At 32.4% G+C, this 23384-nt stretch overlaps 1 pseudogene; it reads right to left on the bottom strand.

The window, feature by feature from the left end:
• Positions 1 to 8215: 8215 nt before the first annotated feature.
• Positions 8216 to 22267, bottom strand: LOC131173005 (cyclin-L1-1-like; annotated as a pseudogene).
• Positions 22268 to 23384: the final 1117 nt, after the last annotated feature.

Genomic DNA, 23384 nt, shown 5'->3' with positions numbered 1-23384 from the left:
TTAATAATTTTTAAAAATATCAATATTATTTTTATTTTAATAATTATAATAATCAATTATATACTTTTTATTACTTTAACAAATTAAATTAATTTTTATTATATTTTAATTAAATATTTAAACTATTTAAATTTAACTTTTAAATAATTTTATCAAATAATTAACTATTTATTTTGAAATCTACTTATAAATTAAAAATAAATTTTAAATAAAAAAATTAAAAATAAATAATCAAATTAAATACCTCTAATTATTTAAAAATTATTTATTTAATCATTAAATATAATTAATTATTATTATTATTATTATTTAATTGTTAATAATCAATAATAATTAATTTATATTAAATATTTAAAAAAATTGAAATCTCTATTTACTGTTCCAAACTCTCTCTCTCTCTCTCTCTCTACAGAGTTTAAAGATTAAGAATGTATTGGATGGGCAGGCAAGCCAACAAAGCTACACATGCTACTGCTAGGATGGCTCGGTGTATTCATAACCCAATGCTGCCGGCAGAGGCCTCCTGTTTTTCTTCATTGTCTCATTAAAGCTGATTGTGCTTAATCAATGAAGTGATTTCTTTAAAAAAAAAAAAAGAAAACAAAATTAAAATTATATTTTTAACTATAAAAATATCAAGTAAACCATGTGTATTTACTATTTCACAATGGGAATAACGATTTCATTATGGTACAATTTTTATTAAAATAAAAGAAATTCTTTTTAAAATCAAAATAATAAATAAATGGAGTTAAATTTGAGACATTATATATATATATATGGGTGAATTTAAAAAAATATAACTATTTTATAATTTTTTAAATAATAATTATAATTTTTACATAAATTTTATGTTAAATATTGACATAAAATAATTACTTTATTATATAATTTCTATAAGTTTAGGGGTAAAAAATTGGTTTTAGAAGATATGATTGTATTTAAGAAAAAAAATTTAATGTTAGAGATTTCATATTTATTATGATAGTGACATTAAAGATTAAATAAGTGGAAGTTTTAAATGAAAGGGTATGTTTTTCAGTGGGGCTAAAACTTAGTCTCTACCTTTCAACATCATCTAGGTTTTCCAAATTTTTATTTGGATAGTCCTTTTCACTCTGGTTATTTATAAAAATCAAATTTAGTATTTAGTTATTAAGTTTTATCATTAATAATAGGGAAATTGAAAAAAAAATCAATTTTAAATTTTTATAATCATACCTTACATTAAAAAAATTGTCAAACCATATATTTTAACCTCTTATCAATTCTACTTTATCATCGACTGTATCATTAATTAATAAATAAAAATAATACATAAATTATTACGTTAAATGTCATGTTACACCAACAATAAGGTATAATTAATAAAAAGTTAAAAAATATAGAATTTAATTAGCAATTCAATTATTATTATAGAGTATAAATAAAAAAAGTATAAGATTTGATTAGTAATTTAATTATTATAGAATATAATTGAAAAAGAAAATAAAAATATAAATTTTTTTTAGTAATTTCTTTTAAAATTATTAAATTTTAAAATATAAATTATGAATATATTTTATATAGATTATTAATTAAAATATACAAATTTAAATGAATTTCAACATTAATTTAGGTAATATAATAGAATTTAAGATGAATTTATATATTTAAAATATTAATTAAATTTAGTAATTTTTACATATATTTTATACGTTGTCATTTCTAATATAATATAAAAATAAAAAATAAATTCATCTTAAATAAATACTATAAAAGTTATATATAATTAATTAAATTATATAGAACAAAATGATAATTAAGTCCCTCAAATTGCTTATATAAACGATAGTATCATAGCAGGTTCAAATCATATTCGATTTTCATATATTAAGTATTTATTATTAAAATTTATTTATATAAATAATTAATTAAATATAAAATATATAATTTTTTTAATAATATTTACCTATTATATATATATATTATATTTTAAATAAATAAAATTTAAATATTTTATAAAATTATTAAAATTTTAAAATATAAATTATTAATTAAAATATTTTTTATGTAGGATATTAATTAAAATATATCAAATTAAATGAATTTTATTATTATTTAAATAATAATAATATTATTATAAATTTAAATAATTAAAGATAAATATTAATAAATTTAAATAATGTGAAAATTAATCTAATTCAAATTTGAATATGAGTACAGTAATATTCATGAAAAAATTAAAAAAAAAAATCTTTAGTAGATAATGTCAGAGTTAAGCGGTGCTCTCATTATTCAAATCACAGGTTAACCTTCTGCCGCTGCTCCTCCTAGTTTTTCTAGTCAGCCACTCCATCATCATCATCATCTGTCACTCTTTTTTTTTTTTAATAAATATATAGTTTATTCAGCATTAAATATTTGTAAAAAATAATTTAAAAAAAAATAATTTATGAAAAATAATGATCTGTCTCCACTTGGAGTTGCAGTGGTCCAGCCGTCTTGGCCAGGCCGTGGTTGAATCATTCACTGCTTGCTTAAGCTTTACCCAACCCATGCTTATATATATATATATATATATATATATATATATATATATATATATATATATATATAAAATAAATTTATGTACTTAATAAATAAATTTATATATATTAAAATATTATTTTTTAATAATAAAATGTTAAATTTCTGTTTTTTAATTAATAAATATTAAAAATATGAAACAATTTTTAATATTAAACAATTTTTATTAATTGTATTTTTTTTATTTTTTTATCTTAATTAAAAATAATACATAATTTTTAATATTTCAAATTAAAAAATAATATTTTATTAAATATACACTATTTTATTAATAATATTTTTATTAAACAAATTTCTTTTAAGTAAGATCTCAAATTTAAGTCTTATAAATGAAAAAAATTATGTTAAGAGAGCTCTCTTACATTGGCTTGACAATAATTTAACTCCGAAAATAATCAAGATCAATGGATCATCGAACAGCAATGAGTCATTATATATATATATATATATATATATATATATATATATATATATATATATATATATATATATATATATATATATAACAAATCAAGAAAAATAGGCATTATCCAATGTGACAAACATATACTTTCACAAGCAACCTCTCTCTCTCTCTCTCTCTCTCTCTCTCTCTCTCTCTCTCTCTCTCTCTCTCTCTCTCTCTTATTTGTTTGATACTGAATAAATTTAGATTGATATTGTTAATGGCAAATCCTCACTCATTTGCACTTGCATTCTTTAATTTGCTAAGAAAATACTAATAGAAATTACTTATTTTAGTAATAAACTTCAAAATTTGACATTAAAAATTTATTAACTACTTGAGTTAATAATTTATTGCCATATATCATATTTTGTAAGATATTTTATTTAATAATTTATTAAATATATTCACTTGCATATTAATTACTTTAAAATTTAATTTATTTTTTTAATAATTTAAATTTAGATGATTTTTTTCTTTATTTTCCTTATCCATTTTACCCTTTTGATGGTTGTAAAATTCTTATTTTTTCAGTTTTTTTTTTATTTTAAATTAGTATATATATATATATATATATATATATATATATTATGTAACGCCCTCATTTTAGCTAGTCCGTACATTCGACTATTCCGATGATCAATGTCTGTCCAGACAGCTATAATATCTGGAATTATAATTAAACTAGAGTGAAGAGTCATAAATAGACCAAATAATAGTAAGAAAAATTTTAGAAATAAAATACAATGAACTTAAATGAGCCGGTACCTTAGCGATGGGTGACATTGACGGGAACTTACTGTCTTCATAGCTAGAAGCCCTAAACTCGGAGGAAAATTTGTGAAATAATTTTTGGGACTCCAGAGAAGAGTCATTGAGGTTTCGATGGCATCGATGGCATTAGAATGCCAAGAAAATGCTTAGAAAATTTTATTAATCGGTACAGACAATTTTAGTCTATTAAGCAAAACGAATGACATTTTGGTCATTTCGTCTTCAGAAACAATTTTTTACCAACTTGTCAAACTAAGTAAATACATTATATAGCATAAAATGTAAATAAATATTGAAGAAAAATTTATTAAAAATATGTAAAAGAGAAAAGAAAGAAAGACAAAATAAAATGAAATTAAAAACTCAATTATTACATCATGATGATGCAATAAAAAGTGGTTAGCCAATTAGAACTCAACAAGCACACTTTAAAACATTTAAAAGAGGATAAAATTGAATAAAAATCTGTTGTCTTCCTCCCTCCGAGACCCTCTCTTCAAATCCTCCATTGAAATACTTCTTCCAAGCTTGATTTCCACCCAAAACCACCATAAAACCCCTTCCTATCTTCACTATAATTAATCCTTACCACTAGAGCAAGCTTGAGGCAGCAATTTGAAGAAGAAATTGAGAAGAATTACAAGCTCAAGTTATCTCATCAAAAGGTTAGTGCTATATCTCTTCATTTTTCTCTTTAAATTTGAAGTTAGGTGTATGGATTTAGTTAGAAATTCATGAAATTAAAAAAACATATCCATGTATGGACCAACTAAAATTTTTGATAACCTTAGTGATGGAAGTGTTGATGAGTTTTGAATGAATTTAAGTTGTATATGGGTGGTATTGAACATGAGTGTGAGACTTAAACATCATTAAGTATGTTGAATTGATGTATGTGCATGAATGGATATTTGAGAATTAGGGTTTGAGGCATGAAGTTAGGGTTTTGCTCATATGTTGGTGAATGGAAGTCCTAATGGTCAATTAGAGACCATTTGGCTGTGTTTGATAAGGAATTGAAGTGAATTATGGCTTTGGATTTGAGGTTAGGTATGCTGCCTCATAGAACTTGTAGGGCTGGATGTGAGTCCAACAAGTTTGGGCAGCTGTAACTTGAGTTGTGTAGGTTCAATTAGTGCAAGGCCAATTGGACATGAAACTAGACACATAATAGCACAACTTTAATGAAGAAACCTTGCCCAGAAAACAAATTTAGAATACCCTAAAAATTGATCGAATCCAGCGTCTTAGAAATTGACCAAGCCATAACTCAGTGTAGAAATGTCCAAATGACCTAAATTTTATATCAATAGAAAGCTTAGTCAATTTAGAAAAACTTTCATGTATAACACAAACTCAAATTATAGACTTAACCAAATGAAATTGCCAGTCAAAGTTGAGCTACCAAATCTGGCAGAACCAGGACTGCCCAGAATTCTGGGTACAGGTCAATCCGGCCAGTTAAGGTAAAATAGCCATAATTGAGCTACAAAACTCCAAATGGAATGATTCAAAAAGGGAATTAAAGAAGACACATACAGGAACAACTTTGATGAAGAAAAGTTTGCCAAATTCTCACTGTAGAATTGCCTAATGGAACAGTAAACTCTAGCACCTAAAACTGAAATTTTTTATTTATTTCCTAATTAGTTTGAAGTATTGATTGGCAATCAATGCCAACACTTTTGTGAACCAAAATGTGATAATTTCATGTGGTTAAAATCCATGTAACTATTATGTATGAGAAATTTAACCTTTGAAGGGAAATGGTCAAGTGAATAGTAACCCCAATGGTATAGGAAATGGTATACTAAATTAGAAAAACTATTAGGATGGTTAATATAGATAATGTGATTAATGAATTTAAATTTTTGAAGTTAAGTGAGTCTAGTATTTAAGAAAAATTTAGTTAAATTTGAAATCCATAAAATGTTCATGGATTACTTGAAATATGAATGATAATTTATATAATTAGTAAATTGAATAAATGAATCAAATGAATGTAAGCATGAGACATTAGTTCTCATTATTGTATAAAGGAAAAGTACTTTAAGTACAATGGTCCATGGGAACCATTGTTGTGAATTGTGATCAACACGAATGATATAATGAATAAATATATGAATTATGATGAAAATAAAATTTATGTAGAAATGTATTTTAAAAATTTATACTTCTGTTAGGAATGGAATTAAAATGTTATAAATTATAATTGGAATTTGTCATGAAATAATGAAGTCATAAACACAATATATTAACATTTAATGATATTATGTGTCATTGTATTGCCTAGACACGTGTGTCAGATTGGATAGATTGGCATGCCAATAGGGTATTGTTTTAGCAGTACTGCATAAGACTTTATGCCTGTATTCATAGCTTTATGCCCGCACTCATAGCTTTTATGTCCGATTATATGTTATCATGGTTTTTAGTCATACTGATATGTTATCATGGCTTTTTAGCCATACTGACTGCATACGTGGTTGACATTCCGCGTCCCATGATATGACGGCCTGAGGCACCGTGGTGTCCAGTGTAAACGACCCGTTATCCAGTTTAGTCAACCTGTCATAGGTTACTTGGGCAGTGAAATTTATTGAAATAAATTAAGAACATTAGCAACTGAAAATATTAGCAATTAAATAAATGAGTAAGCATATTTAAAATAAATTAGATTAATTATATAGTAGAAAGAATTGAAATGAATTGGAACGATATTAAAATTTAATTATTATGAAATAATTTGCGATAACCTAAAAAGTATTGAATGAAATGATAAAAAGATTTGCAAAAGAGATATAACTTAAATAAGCATTACAAATGCACTTATTCTTTTTATAATAATATAAAGTTAGGAATAATAATATTCGTAGAATTTTTGGGGATTATATATTACTACTGTGAATTTAGGAATAAATTACTTCTTAAGAGAAATAAATTAGAACGAAAGATAGTTGATACTAGAAATATTATTTTAAATTAGATTAAATTTCAGAGTATCCAAAGTATAATCCATTTCTTTCTTTATTTGTATATATTATTCTCTTGTTATATTATTACACCACTAAGCAGCAATGTTTAGCGCGATGGATTGTTTCCTTCGCGCAGGTACTGAAGATAAAGTCCAGTGGATATTAGACTGGGATTTTGAAGTCAAAATCTGAAGAAGTGTCAGAAAGGTTCAAGTTTGTCACCTCCTTAGCAATGCATGTAGATAGGGCTCACATAAGTCATTTTATGTATTTTGTATATTTTAAATATTTTGTATATTGTAATGTAAACTAGGAATTGTAAACTAAGAATTTATAAGTAATATTTATGTGAAGTAAATTAATAAATTGATTAGTTCATATGTAATTAATTTGTATATCATGTAAATTGTAAATTTATTCAATTAGTTTACAAATTATGTAAATTAATGGAAATATGAGAATTTTGATATGTGAATGGAGTATGAAGGAAAGTGGATGGAAATGAATATGAGAATTGAAATACATGGATGATATTGAAATATAGATAATTATGAGATTTTATTTTGAAAATATTGTTGAATTTCAAACAGGTGAATAGTAAAATACGCCAAATGGTAATAGAAACAGGGGAAATTCCGCTGGTTTCTCCATATAAAGATAATTGATATTAAAATATAACGAGAATCAAAATTTTTAAAGAAATAAAGTAAAATAAAATAGGATGCTCCGACACCGAGTATGACATGTCTTACTTGACTACACTGTAGTCGGGTAAGGGGTGTCACATATTAATTTAAAAAATAATACAAATAATTTATTAAAATTAAATTTCAAAAATTTAAAAATAAATGATATTTATATTAATTACTATTAAATAATTTATTTGTTAATGAAAAGTTGATAAGCTTAGCAATTATTAGATTTATTTAGATTTGTGCATTTATTATATACACTGTAATTAATTTTATATAAATTTTAATATAAATATTTAATTTAATGATTATTAAATTAATTTTCATTTAAGGTTGAATTCATATTAAATGCATCATTTATTAATACTCGATAATAAAATCATTTCTTATACAAGGCACATTAAAATCTCCTTTTTCATCTGCCTATGTCGGTAATTTAATTGTTCCATATTTAATTGTCTACACTGCAAGCTTTCCTTGACTTGCTTCATTTTCTTCTTGTCTATATCATTCTGAGAGGCTTTACACATTCCAGTAACCACCAAGGAGATGCCGTCCATGATTTTGATACGAGTTTTAGAGACCCAGCTACCATGTTTCGAAAAGTAGAAGACTTTTATTTTGAATAGGAAAAATGGATGATCTTTGTGCAAAGAGTATAGATAGAGCAGAATACATCATCCGTGCCACATCAACTGTTCTTTGCTATGGTAATTGGCAGGACACTGTTTAATGGAAAAGGATCTGGCAGAAAGGAATTCTTAGCTCAAGACTGCAGGATTAGCAAAATCAGTCTGTTCAAATGCAGTACAAAAATGATATCAGGTTGAAAATCTGAAACCAAATTTAATTGCCACTTTCCTGCATACTAAACCTGCCAAAAAGAAAACAAATAGTCATTTACGACTAGTGTTTCTGACAATGGCTACAGTAGGGTGCAAACCTCAGTGACAGGTTTAAGCATATGAGTGATGTCTACAATAAGAACAGTTGTGATAGTCATGATCTGGAAATGCAAAATAGTTTCAGGTGATCGAACTTGTAAATAGTGAAAGAAAATTGAAAATACCACCAGACATATCATAGCTGAAAGATAATTTTAACGTATACCACGTGATGAAAGACATCTTGACTTCTCTGAATGTCCTGCATTTGCATTGGATGAACACATAATTAGAAAATCAGTTGATGGTAAAAACTGTTTACAAAATTAGTGTTAGGAAAGTATGTGCTTCAGCTGTAGGCTGACCAATCAATGAGAACTCAACAACTAACCTGAATCCTTTCCCCTGTCCTTTGAAACGATGTCCTTGATCCTTGGATTTATCTCTGTGCCTCTCGGTCTTCTCCCGCTCTCTTTCCCTATCAGAATCAATACCCATCCCGTGATCCTGGTGTTGTAGAAACCCAAATTGTTGTAAAAATCTTAGATTCTATCTATCTATAATTCATCATGCCAAATCATCAAGAAATTAAATTGGATGCAGAAGCCTACCTGAATCTATGATACCGATAAAATTTTTGGTCTTGCGGTTCTATATTTTTCAAATTGATATACAAGATCAAGGGAAAGAATTCTAATTTTTCTAATGATGGAATCGTACTTATAATTGGGGACTATAACCCTTTTATATCTGGATATATTTTCACTATTTCTAATTTGGTCCATCATAAAATTAGAAACTATATATAGAATATCTACACATTTAAACTCATACATTATGATATAATTTAGACTCATCTTAATTTTAACCAAATTAGATCACTTTTACTATTTGGACCAAGCCTTTTATGATAGACATAACATACCATTATTATTAATCTTAATATATATATATATATATATATATATATATATATCACTTTATAATTGTATGTCATAATATAACCTTATGAGCTCAAAATTTTACTTTCATGATTCAAAGGCATTTCCAAACAATCTCGTTCATCAATTAGGCTAATTTAGAACTAAGGCAACTTTCGTTACACATGTCTAAACTAAGTCCATCCCTAATCACGTATATTAACATAATCAAATGACATAGATCAAGTATGGATGTGTAGCATAAAAATTACATGTAATGTGATCTGAACATGTCTATTTTCAACTGGTCCACTTTAAATCTTAGTGAGATCAAACCATACCAAAATTAAAGTGTGAATAACTGAAAGAAATTTTATTTCTACAGAAAATATCCTCAAAATATCCATAAACTAAAAACTGAAAATGTGTCTATAATAGAAAAGCAAAAATACAAACTCCCACTAAAACTGAATATCCTCAAAAAAACATGACACCCATATGAGCAGTATGCCCATGAAAGACCTTGGGTGGCAATCCCTTAGTGGATCCGCGACCATGGAGTTTGTGCCAATATGCTCTATAAACACCTGACCACTTTGAATTCTTTCTTTAACAACTAGGAATTTAATGTCTATGTGCTTTGACTTACTTGAACTCCTTTTGTTATTGGAATACAAGACTGCTGACTTATTGTCACAGAAAATCTTAAGTGGTCTTTCTATTTTATCTACAATTTGTAGCCTAGTGACAAAGTTTCGCAACTATATTCCATGATTAGATGCCTCATAGCATGCTATAAACTCAGCTGCCATGGTGGAAGAAGCTATGATTGTCTATTTAGCATTCTTCCACAAGATAGCTCCTCCAGCAAGCAAATAGATATAGCCTAATGTCGATTTCATGCTATCTTGACATCCTGCAAAGTCGAAGTCTGAATAACCAATGATCTCTAACTTATCCGACCTTCTGTATGTGAGCATGTAATGTTTTGTTCTCTGTAGATGCCGCATGACTCGTTTTGCTGCTTTCCAATGATCCATTCCTAGATTGCTTAAATATCTGCCCAACACTCTAACTATGTACGCAATATCTGGATGCGTACAAACCTGAGCATACATTAGGCTTCCTACTGCTGATGCATAAGGAACCTTTTGCATTTGTTTTTCCTCAAAAACATTTTTAGGGCATTGTCCAAGACTGAACTTGTCTCCTTTAGCCACAGGGGTATCACCTGGTTTACAATCTTGCATGCCATATCTCTTGAAAACCTTTTCGATATAGGCCTTTTGGGATAATCCAAGGATACCTCGAGAGCGATCTCGATGTATCTGGATCCCTAATACAAAAGTTGCATCACCAAGATCTTTCATCTCAAACTTTCTTGCTAGAAATCTCTTGGTCTCATGCAACAATCTTATATCATTGTTGGCAAGCAATATGTCATCGACATATAAAACTAAGAAAATATGCTTACTCCCACTGAATTTGTGGTATACACAATTGTCAACCAAATTCATCTCAAAACCAAATGAGACAACGACTTGGTGAAATTTGTAATACCATTGAAGAGACGCCTGCTTAAGCCCATAAATGGATTTCTTTAATTTGCAAACCATTGACTTTGCATCACTTGATACATAGTTTTCTGGTTGCACCATATAAATTTTCTCATAAATGTCGCCATTGAGAAACGCTGTCTTGACATCCATCTAATGTAGCTCAAGATGAAAATATGCCACTAATGCCATTATAATCCTAAAAGAGTACTCTTTCGATGAAACTAGAGAGAATGTCTCTTTATAATCGATGCCTTCTTTCTGTGTAAAGCCTTTAGCAACAAGACATGCCTTGTACCTCTCCACATTGCCCTTTAAATCCCTCTTGGTTTCTAATATCCATTTACAACTAATGGGCTTCATATCTTTAGGCAATGGGACAAGATCCCATACATTATCCTTCATAGACTTAATTTCTTCATTCATGGCATCTTTCCACTTTTGAGAATTAGAACTTTCCATGGCTTGACGAAAATTGATTGAATTATTTTCCATCACACCAATGTCAACATCATGTTCTTGGAGAAACACAATATAATCATCTGAAATTGCATTTCTTCTTTCTCTAGTGGACCTCCTTAATGGCAATGGTTCTTGAGGCTGTAGAGTTTGCTCTTCTGGAACAACTTCTTGAGGTTGAGTATGAGGGTTAATGACATTGTCTTCATCTGGAGTTGCTTCTTGAACAATGTCAGGTATATGAAACTGTTCCTGGTCATTGTCCATAGCAATTAAAGGAATATCGACATATTCCTCTTCAAAGACAAAGTCCTTAAGTCTTTCTCCCCCCGCAAACTCAACATCCTCAAAGAACCAAGCATTACCTGTCTCGAAAATGGACTTAGTCAGGGGATCATAAAATTTGTAACCCCTGGACCTTTCAGAGTATCCAATGAAATAGCAACCGACAGTCCTAGAGTCTAGTTTCTTTTCATTTGGTCTATATGGTCTTGCCTCAGCTGGACATCCCTAAATATAAAGGTGCTTTGGACTAGGCTTTTTACCTGTCCAAAGCTCATAAGGGTCTTTTCAGTTGCCTTAGTTGGTACTCTATTGAGTATATATATTGTAGTATTTAATGCCTATTCCCAGAGTGATTCAAGTAAGGTAGAATGACTGATCATACTCCTTACCATATCCTTAAGTGTTCTATTTCGTATTTCAGCAAAACCATTCATAGTGGGCAAACTCAGCATAGTGTACTATGGGACGATACCGCATTCCTCTAGGAATTTTGCAAATGGACCTAGACATTGTTCGCTTGATCCGTTATATCTGCCATAGTATTCACCACCACGGTCAGATCTAATGCTTTTAATCCTTTTATTGAGTTGATTCTCAACTTCAGCTTTATAACTTTTGAACATGTCTAGTGATTGCGATTTCTCATGAATGAGATAAAGGTAGCCACATCGTGAAAAATCATCTATAAACGTTATGAAATATTGTTGACCATTCTAAGAAGCCGTAGGGAATGGTCCACAAATATCTGTATATATTAGTTCCAAGATGTCTGATTTCCTGTTGGCACCAAATCTTCTGACATTTGTTTGTTTCCCCTTAATGCAATTCACACACATATTAAAATCTGAAAAATCAAGGGGATCGAGAATACCGTCAGACACAAGTCTCTCAATTCTCTTTTTAGAGATGTGACCTAATCTCTTGCACCACAACGAAGCTGAATTCTCTCTGGTTAAATTGCATTTTTTTACCCATTACATTAACATACAAGGATTCATTAAATGAAGCAACTGTATTAAGCAAATATAGATTATCACAACCTGATAAAGAACCAGAACCAACCAAATTTTGATTTTTGAAAAAGACTAAATTTTCCATTTCCAAATGAACAACAATAATCAAATTTGTCCAATACTGAAATAGAAATCAAATTTCGTCTAAAGGATGATACAACAAAAGTATCAATCAAATCCAAATATTAACCAGTTCTTAACAATAATCTAAAAGTTCCAATTGCTTTGACCTCTATCGACTTGCCATCACCAACATAGATGTATCTTTCACCATCATAGGCTTTCAGTAATTTAGGCAACCCTTTCTTTACACGCCATGCATGATAGTTGGTACACTGCTTCTTCTTATGACCTTATGACCTGCCACTCCACAGAAGAAACAACCATCCTGAGTTGGTTCCTTATGTTGTTTCTTCTGTAGTGCTATTTCCGTAGCTTCCTTTTTCTTATTTTTCTTATTGTCTTTCCTTTTGTTCTTTATGGTGGAGGCCAAGTGAGCACTCGGTGTCCTTTCTTGCTTCAATCTATCTTCTTCCTGAACACAGTGTGAGATGAGCTCATTAAGGGACCAAGAGTCCTTTTGACAATTATAGCTCACTTTCAATTGACTGAACTGCACTAGAAGGGATATCAAAACCAAATGCATTAACAAGTCTTTAGATAAATCCAACTTGAGTGCCTTTAATTTTGAAGCAAGATCAGACATTTCCATAATGTACTCTCTTATACTTCCTTTGCCTGTGTACCTCATAGAGAAGAGCTTTGCTAAGATTGTACTAGTTTCAGTCTTTTCATTCTTAGCAAATCTCTTCTCAAGGTTCTCAAGGAAAGCTTTAGCTGTATCCACCTGATTGGACATAGTGGCCCTAAAAGCTTTTGGAATGGCACGCTTAATGACCATAAGACTTATACGATTAGACTTTTCCCACTTTTCCATCTCCCTCTTTTCATCAGAGGTACTCTTATTAGTGAGATTAGCAGGTTTGGGAACCCTTAATGCAAGGTCTAGATCCATGACTCCGAGAGTGATCATTAAACTCTCCTGCCATGCCTTAAAATTCATGCCATTTAGCATAGGAATGGAGTTGATACTAGTAGTGATATTAGCAGCAGGAGTAGAAACTGAATTAAGAACAAAACAAAAAAAAAAAAACAAACTCACATAAGTACTAAAAAAATAAAAGAAAATAAAATGGAATAATAAATTCAAATAATGGCAAATCCCATCTCAAGATACCGGGCACTCCATTAATATTTCATCTTTGGACAAAATATTAACTTGTAAGTGATATTTTGATGTAGTAATCAAACACTGATAATAAGATAACATGTCGAACAATAAATCTTTTTTTGGGCCGATTCATTACTCGCATGCAAAAACCAAATAATTATCACGTGTTTATTACCACAAGTGCATATGTAATCATGCTAAATATAGATCTTCCTTTGGGCCAATCAATATTCACATAAATTACATACACTCAGCCGTTTATATATTTCAAAATAAATTCATTTATTTCCACAGAGGTCACTTTCACAACATGTTGGATCAATTAATTCATCTCAAAATATATATATATATATATATATATATATATATATATATATATATATATATATATACCAATATTCAAATTTAAATCCCAAAGTCCATTGCACTTTATATAAAAACTCAACTTACTGCCCCCCCCCCTTTTTTTTTATAAAGAAAGGCAACAAAAAAAATTGCGTGCAGTCACAACATTTAGAAGGCCAACCAAATTTATTGTACCTTAAACAAATTCAATTTTTATATATATGTCACAAGGGTTTTGCGGTCGCCGGACGAGTTCTCACCGAAGTTGGAAAAGTGAGGAGTCGCCACTTTAATTTTGAGGGAAATTAAAGAAAACCATTTGTAAAAATAAATTAAGAACCACTTCAAAAATAGAGATTCTAGGTTCGGGGTCCATATACGGGTGGGGAAGGTGTTAGGCACCCTACCTCGTCCCTCAACGAGGGTAAGCAGATTTAATGTTATGCTCTTTATAAATTAAAATTGATAACTAGGGGGTTGGAATGACGATTTTAATCCTTTATGAGGATAAAAGGAATATTTGATATCTCACTATTTAAGGTTGCCCAAGAACACGAGTATATGAGATGATCCTTCAATGATTAGGTGTAATGTAACGGATTTTTATTGGGGGTTAATTCGCATATTGAAGTTGTGATATTTTAATTTGGATTTAAGTTAAGAGAATTCGGGTAAGAACTCTCTCCCAATCCTTTAATGTATTATGTTAAAAATTTAAGTGGGAGATTTCGGATAAGAACTCTCCTCCGATCTCCACATATTTTATTAAGATTGGCCGAGAATTCAGGTAAAAACTCTCCCCTGATCTCTTAGTGTTAAGAATTTTAATTGAGAACTCGAGTAAGGACTCTCCCTTGGTCTCTTAGTGTTGAGAATTTAGTTGAAAACTCGGGTAAGGACTCTTCCCCGATCTCTTAGTTTTAAGAATTTTAATTGAGAACTCGGGTAAGGACTCTCCCCTGATCTCTTAGTTTTAAGAATTTTAATTGAGAACTTGGGTAAGAACTCTCCCCCGATCTCTTAGTGTTAAGAATTTTAATTGAGAACTCAGGTAAGAACTCTCCCTCGAACTCTTAGTGTGTTGCGTTAAAAATTTGGCTGAGTTCGGGTAAGAACTCTCCCCCGAACTCTTAATTTGTTTACGTTAAAAATTAAACTGAGTTCAGGTAAGAACTCTCCCCCGAACTCTTAATGTGTTTATTAGAATGGCGTTTTGTAAGAACTGGGAATTAAGGATTTTGGTAAAGGGTCCTTCTTGACCCCTTTTTGTGGGAATGAAGTACCGAGGATATAAGAGACCCGTGTAAAGCTTTTCCTAGCCTACGGGAACTTATAACTAGATGGTGGATGCAAGACCGAACTACTTGCTGATCTTCTACGTGATTGCCTTATCAGAATTCTTTGATCCGATCTCTTTTGCCCCTCGTCCGGGATCCGAACTTATTTTAATTCCCGATCTATTGTCTTATCAGCTAGATTCGTTCCGAGGCCCGATCTCATAACTTGTTTATTTGACCTATTATTGTTTCCAATCTTTTGTTACACTTATCTTTCTTTATCATTTTTTTTTATTTGTTCCGACCCAAAACTCTCATATTAAAACACCATTGTCTATATTCTTTGGAGTATTTACAAGTTGCCTATGACTTGAATGTATACTCTCGAAAGGAATGAAAACTAAGTGACGATAAATGAAATTTACAAATGAAATAAAAGAAGACACAGGAAATAACTATTGGCCTAGATAATCTATTTTGAGATTTAGTGCGATTGGATGTAAAAGAAATTTTAAAAGAAAATGGGAGAAAACGAAACAAGGATATTCGACAAAATAACAGTTTAGACGCTTACCTGTGGGATGTTGAGGAGACAGATGAGCTGACTCCGGTATCCACAAATCTTGCAGAAGTGAAAGCTGAAGGCCGCAGGACTCGAACTTACCCAAAGTAATGGGAATAGGTCAGAACGAAATTGAACTCGGAAGGTAATGCCAGATACTAGAGCGGTTGGAACGAGGTGTAATGAAGATGGTTTCATAGGGTGGTGCAGAGGAACTAACAATGAAAATGTTAGGATTTAGAGCTCCTTTTAGTGAAATACTTCAGAAAACTGGTTTCTAAAGTTTCTCAATACTTCGAAAGCTCAAAATGGCAAGTAGCAAGACTGAATAAAAATCCAAAGTCTTTCCACGATAATACCACCTTCTCTTTTTTTTTTCGTCCAGTGTTGCATGCAAGTATTTATAAGCAACGGGTGCCCATAATGAAGGGTCAGGATCTCACCAGGGGAGACGGAGGGTTTAGATTCAAAAGAACATAATCTGATGTCTGAGAATTAAAGAGAATCAAAATGGAGGGTCGGGATTCTGTTCAGAATATTCGTCCTTTCTTCTCTTAATCCAACGGCTCAGGGTCTTGCCTTACAAGATGGATCCAAAGGCTGGGAATAAAAAGCGTCGAACCTGTCATCTGCTTTTTGATCCGAGGGCTCCGAATCCATCCTTACGATTATGATCAACGGTGGAGATCGAGATGTACAGGACTGCCTTAACTGTTTCAGCGTCTGGCGGCTAGGTGGGCATTTTTATAGATGAGATGTGTGGTGAGGATCTGATCATGCCTGCAACGCTTTAACTAACTCGGATCTGACGATGAAGAGAGTTAATTGAAAGTTATTTAATCCCTCTACGTTTTTCGATCTCTATAGGTTATCTCCTGTTTCTTCCGATCTCCCCGTTATGACCATCCCCTTTTTCGATCTCTATCTCTTGCATTGGGTCCCCTCTTATTTCCCGATCTGTCTCATTCTAGATCTTTCCTCTCTATCTAACTTGCATTGGTCAAAGTAATAAATTCTTCAGTTACCGATGCATCCGCTTCGGGTTCTGTATGCAATAAATGCCAAGGCCTTATATATATGCAGCAATGGGAAATCATTTTCACACCTCACTTTTCCTTTTTCAGTTCATTTTCAATGCACCACTTCCACAATTCTAGCTTTTCCGGTGATAATTCTAATTATGATGGCCATTTTAATCTTTTTCCGACTGTTTCCTTCACCCCTTCACCTGAAAATTTATGACCCCGGCGATCGAAGAGCTATGAGAACGTCATCTAATGACAGTGAGGGAACCGGACTAATTTACCGATCAAGATCGAAAGTGATGGCCGTGCCGATCTCGAATCGGTCTATCAGTACAATCGGTAGACCGATCTCGGACAAGAGGACTGCTAATTTCAATCTTGATGTTAGGGACCGCCTCTTGAAGTTCATTTGGCTTCCAACCATATCTGGCGTCCCGACTGCAGCTCAGTTCTGGTAGTTGACATTGGTGATGACTCCGCTCAATATCATGAGAGTCATAGTCACCCTTTCTGAGCTGCACATCTATCCAATATTTGTGACTGGCTTCTGATGAAACACATCTTTTGATTCAGCCACAAGACTAGGCTTTGACATAGGCAGCATTCGGAGTTGTCTTAAGCTAGGTAGAATATAGTGCTGATTTTGAGAGATCGCCCAAATGATGTAATCCGATCTTTTGAGATCGCCCAAATGATGTAATCCGATCTTTTGGAAATGAAATGAAACTTTTATTTGAATGTTTTTGTTTTGTTATTGCATTAGTTATTTTTCTGATCTCTGATAAGTGTATCCGATCTGATCCCTAGACGAATCGCCATTCGGTAATCAGTAGGTTTGGAAATTATTCAATTTGATGACCTTAGTTAACCAATCTCATTTATCTGATTTTTATTATGTTTCTGGAACCTTCTTGCGAAGTGTCAAGGAGGCGGCCCGGTTCCGCTAACCAATGCATCGCTTAGGACTTCGTGAGCATTTAATGCTCATACGGATATAAATAGGGGAGAGGTGACTCATTTGCTTCCTTATGTCATTTCAGAGCTTCCCCTAGCAATTTCAGCACTTCCTCTCGTTTTCTAAAGTTTTCAGGCCCCAATTTATATTTCGATAAGGGTTTCAATCTTTTTCCGATTAATTTCTTTTTGTTTTCTAAAAATGAGTGGTACCGAAAGTCAGAGAGCTGTTAATCCTCCCTCTATTCATATCTCGTGGACGCCAGACGAAGTTGAGGTGGTCAGGCCGAGTGGGCGACCTGAACCTTCTACGACCTCTGTCTCAGCCCACGGTCGAGCGGCCCAATCAAAACAGGCATCTTCCTCAGGGAAAGAAAATCTTCCCATGGATGAGTTACCATCGGTCCTCCAGGAAACTGATCTGCAGTCCATCAGTCAAGAGTACAACCTCCGGACTGACTCCTTCGAGCTTATCAGATGTCATGCCGATCTCCGAGTTGATCATTTCTTTGACGAAAATGACGTGATCATAGTGTATGAAGAATAATTGAAAGCCGGGCTTCGGTTCCCCCTTGACAACTTCTTTAAGGCCGTTCTGAAGTTCCACCATGTATGTGTAGCCCAAGTGCACCCAAACTCATGGCGGATTCTGGTGGCTTTTAGAGGCTTATGTCGAGCCAAAAAGCTTGAGCCCACAACAAAAGTTTTTGCTGAGTTGCATAGGCTCACTCATCGAAAGGATGACGAGTACTGGTTCTTCCAAGCCAAGCCGCACTGTGGGCTTTTTACCGATCTCCCTTCTTCATTGTAGAATTGAAAGAACTGGTTCTTTATATTAAGGAGCAAGATTCCGAATGGCTTCGAGGGTATCCCACAGAGTTGGCAATACCTGGTCCCTTCAGTTCCAAAAAAGATCGCCCTAAATAGGGACGAGGACGCCATGGTAAAGGAATTGAAGGATCAGGCGGCCACTCACAAGTATTCATGCTTAGATGTTGTTATGGCCGAACTGAAGTGGTGGCTAATGCAGATGATCACCAATAAAGATTATGAACTGCAGCTCTCTGACCTCGGACCCGGGATCGGTATAAACTAAATCTTTAGCCTCCTGACTTAGGTGATCTCACTAACTTATTTTTTTGTGCAAGAATGGCTGGAGGCGAGGGCGCGAAGGAGAGCTACAAGCGAAAAAAAGAGGTCTCCCGGAAGGTACGGGAAATGAAGATTGCTGCGGTATCCCAGACGCTAGGGCGAGACTCGGTAGAAGTGTCGAGCTCTTCGTCCTGACCTTCGGGACAGCCGATCCCAGATGTAGAGATCGCTCCTTCCCCTCCTCGATAAGATGAACCGCTACCTCCCTTGATTTTATCAAAGTGCGGAGGGAGGGTCTTCCCAACCTGTTGTGCTGACCCTTTCTCGTGGTACCCAGGTCTTCATTCACTTGTTAGAGAAGAACTGCTCAGTTCGGGGGAATCCTGGCTTGGCCAAAGTTTTGGTGCCACCATCTGCTTCCAGGACGATCGGAATAGGCTGACCCCGGATAGCATTGACGATCTCCTGGCTTAGACGATGAGCTTGAGAGTAGAGAGCCTTGTGAATCAACACATAATCAGAGAAAAGGCTCATCTCTTGAGACAGAAAATTTTAAAGGCAGTCCAGGACGCTGCTTCTGCTCGATCCCAACTTTCGTCCACTCAGGACTACATCACCGAGATTGAGGGTCGGATGAAATCTTATGAGGACAGGATAGCCGAACTGGAGCGTGAACTAGAAGAAGCTCGGGCCTGCCGAACTACCGATGTCGCTAGCCTTACTGAGGAGATCAGAGTGAAAGAAGAGGAGGCCGTGACAAGGAAAGCTGGCGCTTATGTGAATGCACATGGCGATCTTCTGGTCGAGCTTGTGAGGCGCTGTCCTGAGGAGGACTTCTCCTGGATGGTGGATCTTGTCCCTAGGGGTGAGGAGGAGAGCGAGGAGGAGCCTGAGAGAGAGCGAGAGGATGAGAGAACTAAATATGTACCCGGGGAGCAGGCTGGGGGAGACCCTCTTGCCGAATGACTTATACATTTTATTTTGAAATGAATTGAAGCTTTTGTTCAATTTCTTGATGAGATCGGAAAGCGTCCAAACCAAATTGTCTGAGTACTTAGTTGATTGAATGTAGTTGAACATTGAACTTGAAAATGACTATTAATCAGAAGATAAAAGATCGAAAAAACATTATATGTGAGCATGAGATCGGACTAAGTCATGACCGAATACCGGATGAAACTTTAAAATATTAGAATTGCAGAAATTTGACATTGACTTTGAACTTTTAAGATCGGAACCATTATTAGACCGGATAGAAACCTTAACTTTATTTTAAGGAATATCTGGGGCATTCAAGCGAGAAGTCTGATCACAATATTAGCCAAATGAAGTTCCACAATATTTATACAGAGAGATCAGAGAATATCAGTAGGTAAGATCGGATGGTCCGGAGACCCAGTGTTGATCCGAACTCATCTAATAAAGACCAAGAGATTGGAAAACAATCTAACTTGAGCGTGAGGTTGATTTGTTCCAAGAACGAGGAATCGGTAAGTTCGGAAAAACTACCTTGTGATCGGGACATCGATAGAGAACAGATAATAAAGTTTCGATTTTAAAAGACCCTTGCCTTCGGAGGTCGGTCAAAATATGGTGTCTACAATATACATGTACAGTAGCCAAAGCAATAAAGAAACTAATCAAAGCAACAGATGGCTGTTGCAAATCTTGAAAATAACAAACTAATAAAATATATATATATGCATGCCGCAATACCGTAAATATCAAAGTCCAAGGCAATACCAAAACAATGAATTTCATGGCCATTAAAACATAATATATAATCAATAACAAATATACCAAGGGGAGCCATGAAAACCAAACGCCAAAAAATCAAATCTCAATGAATCAGCATGAAGGTGGCTTTGATACCAATTGTTGTAGAACCCAAATTGTTGTAGAAACCCTAGATTTCATGTAGCCATAATCCATCATGCCAAATCATCAAGAAATTAAACTGCATACGGAAGCGTACCTGAATCCATGATACTGATAAAAATTTTACGGTCTTGCTTTCTAGGTCTTCCAAATTGATATACACAATCAAGAAAGAGAATTCTATCTTTTCTAATGATAAGATGTCAGAAAAAAATTATGCCTATAATTTAGGGACCATAACCCTTTTATATATGAATATATTTTCTCTATTTTTAATTTGACCCATCATAAAATTAGCAAGTATATATAGAGTATCTACACATTTAAACTCATACTTTATAACATAATTAGGTCCATATTAATTTTAACCAAATTAGATCACTTTTACTATTTGGACTAAACCTTTTATGATAGACATAACATATAATTATTGTTAATTTTAATATATATATATATATATATATATATATATATACATATGTCCATAAATCCCAACACCTGGTCCTTTATTATTGCCCTTTCTTTCTCCCTGTCCTTGCTCCTGTTCCCACTTGCCTCTGCTCTGCGCTCAGACTTGGATCTTGGAATGGGTTCCTCTCTTGAATCACCATTTGCAGACTTGGACTCATCATCACTCTTCTTAGATTCCTTCAGCTTGTCTAGGGCTGCTTTCATTATTGCACCCTTAGAACCCCCAGATTTACCACTAACAATGGTTGGAGCTACCTCAGCAGCAACATCATCATTAGCTGGTGAACCACCCTGTTGTCCCTACAGAAAGAGCACAGGAACAGAAACTCCGTAGTAAGATCGCATTCTTAATTAGTGGCAGTCCTATATGTTATTCTTATTTTAAATATAGGCAATTCTCTTCGATACTTGAAGTTGCCATCATTTTCTGATCACAGCCACTACAATGCTCCATTTTCTTGAAACAATGGCAGTACTTGCCATTTATAAATGTGCAACATGCATTCTTTTATGACAAGATAACAATTGCAAACATTGTGAAAGCCAAAAGGAACAAGGCAGATAATGAAATAAAGATTGCTGAAATTAAAAAGGATAATAAAACCACCTTTGGAACTGGTTGCAATTGTGAATCTGAAGACTTGCTAGGAAAAGAAAAATCTCCATCCTTGCAGACAGATATGTACTTTGCCTTGGGAAGGTTGTACGAGCGAGCCAGAACTCTACAAGCTTCATCAATCCCAGATTTATCCGCATCAAATGCCTCCCACCATGGTGGATTCTCAGGAAGGGGTACTTGGAACCTACGTGCAGCACAGCAGCAGCATATACAACCCCACAAGCCACAACCTCACTCTTGAAAATATTTATTTATAAAATTTAAAATAATTAAACTATATCTTGTTTTTTTCAAAAACACTTGCATTATATCATTTTGTTTTGGCATTTCTTTTGTAATTTATAATTGCAGCACCTTTTCTCTTTTTTTTTTCTATTTATTACTATCATTAACAAAAAAATAAAAAAAATTATTCAGATTTCATTTGTTCCATGAAAATAACTTATATATGAAAAGTATTTTTCATCTAAATAAAATTTTTCTATAAAAATATTTTTTATTATTTAATTGTAATGTTAAACTAATAATATGTACTTATATAATGTATATATAAATATTTTAATATTTAATAAAATTATCAAAATTATAAAAAAGGAGGAAGTTATTTTCTTTAAAAATAGTTTAATTTTTTTATTTATTAAAAAATATTTTTCATTGATTTTTTTTTAAATATTTCAAATAATAAAAATATAAAAAATATTTTTTATAAAATAAAAGGAGCTCTGTTGCCAATCTCTTCTCCATGTTAAAGTCTTACTAGATTTCCTTCAACTTAGTTATTTTATGCTAAAGAATTTCTGGATAACATGGGTATATTCTTTCAACTAAAATAGTTTAATTTGCAATTGTAATTAATAATAGTGGATGGGATTTAATACTAGTAAATAGATAAAAATTGAATTTGTCATTTACAAGCTAGAGTCTATTGTTATGAAATCTGATAGTTTTTCTATCCATAATCATTGAAAAATAAAAAGATTAAAAATTGAAAAGCAAAAGAAACCTACTATAATTGTGAAATCATTAACCATTTGTCTGGGAAAAAAATTTTTGAAGGTATGAGACGGGGTTTTTAAAGTACCAAACTTATTTATTAGGAGGAAAATTTTTTTAAAAGGGTAAGATTTTCGGAGATTTCAAAATCTCCAAAACGCTCATCTTTGGGTTGGGAAGGTTTGGTTACTTACACTTCATTATCTTACCTTTTCTTATTTTATAAATTCTTCCTAAAAGTAAAATTACACAAAGCATCCCACACTTGATAGAACATTTTCTCCAATGCAATGCATGTAACATATATCATCAGCAGCACTGTAATCTAGTCGGTAATTCTTCCACCATATTTCTGGATTGTTATTG

The sequence above is a fragment of the Hevea brasiliensis genome, chromosome 14, assembly GCF_030052815.1.
Source record: "Hevea brasiliensis isolate MT/VB/25A 57/8 chromosome 14, ASM3005281v1, whole genome shotgun sequence".
Lineage (NCBI taxonomy): Eukaryota > Viridiplantae > Streptophyta > Magnoliopsida > Malpighiales > Euphorbiaceae > Hevea > Hevea brasiliensis.
Note: the sequence above shows the minus strand (reverse complement) of the source record. Positions and strands in the feature narration are given on the sequence as shown.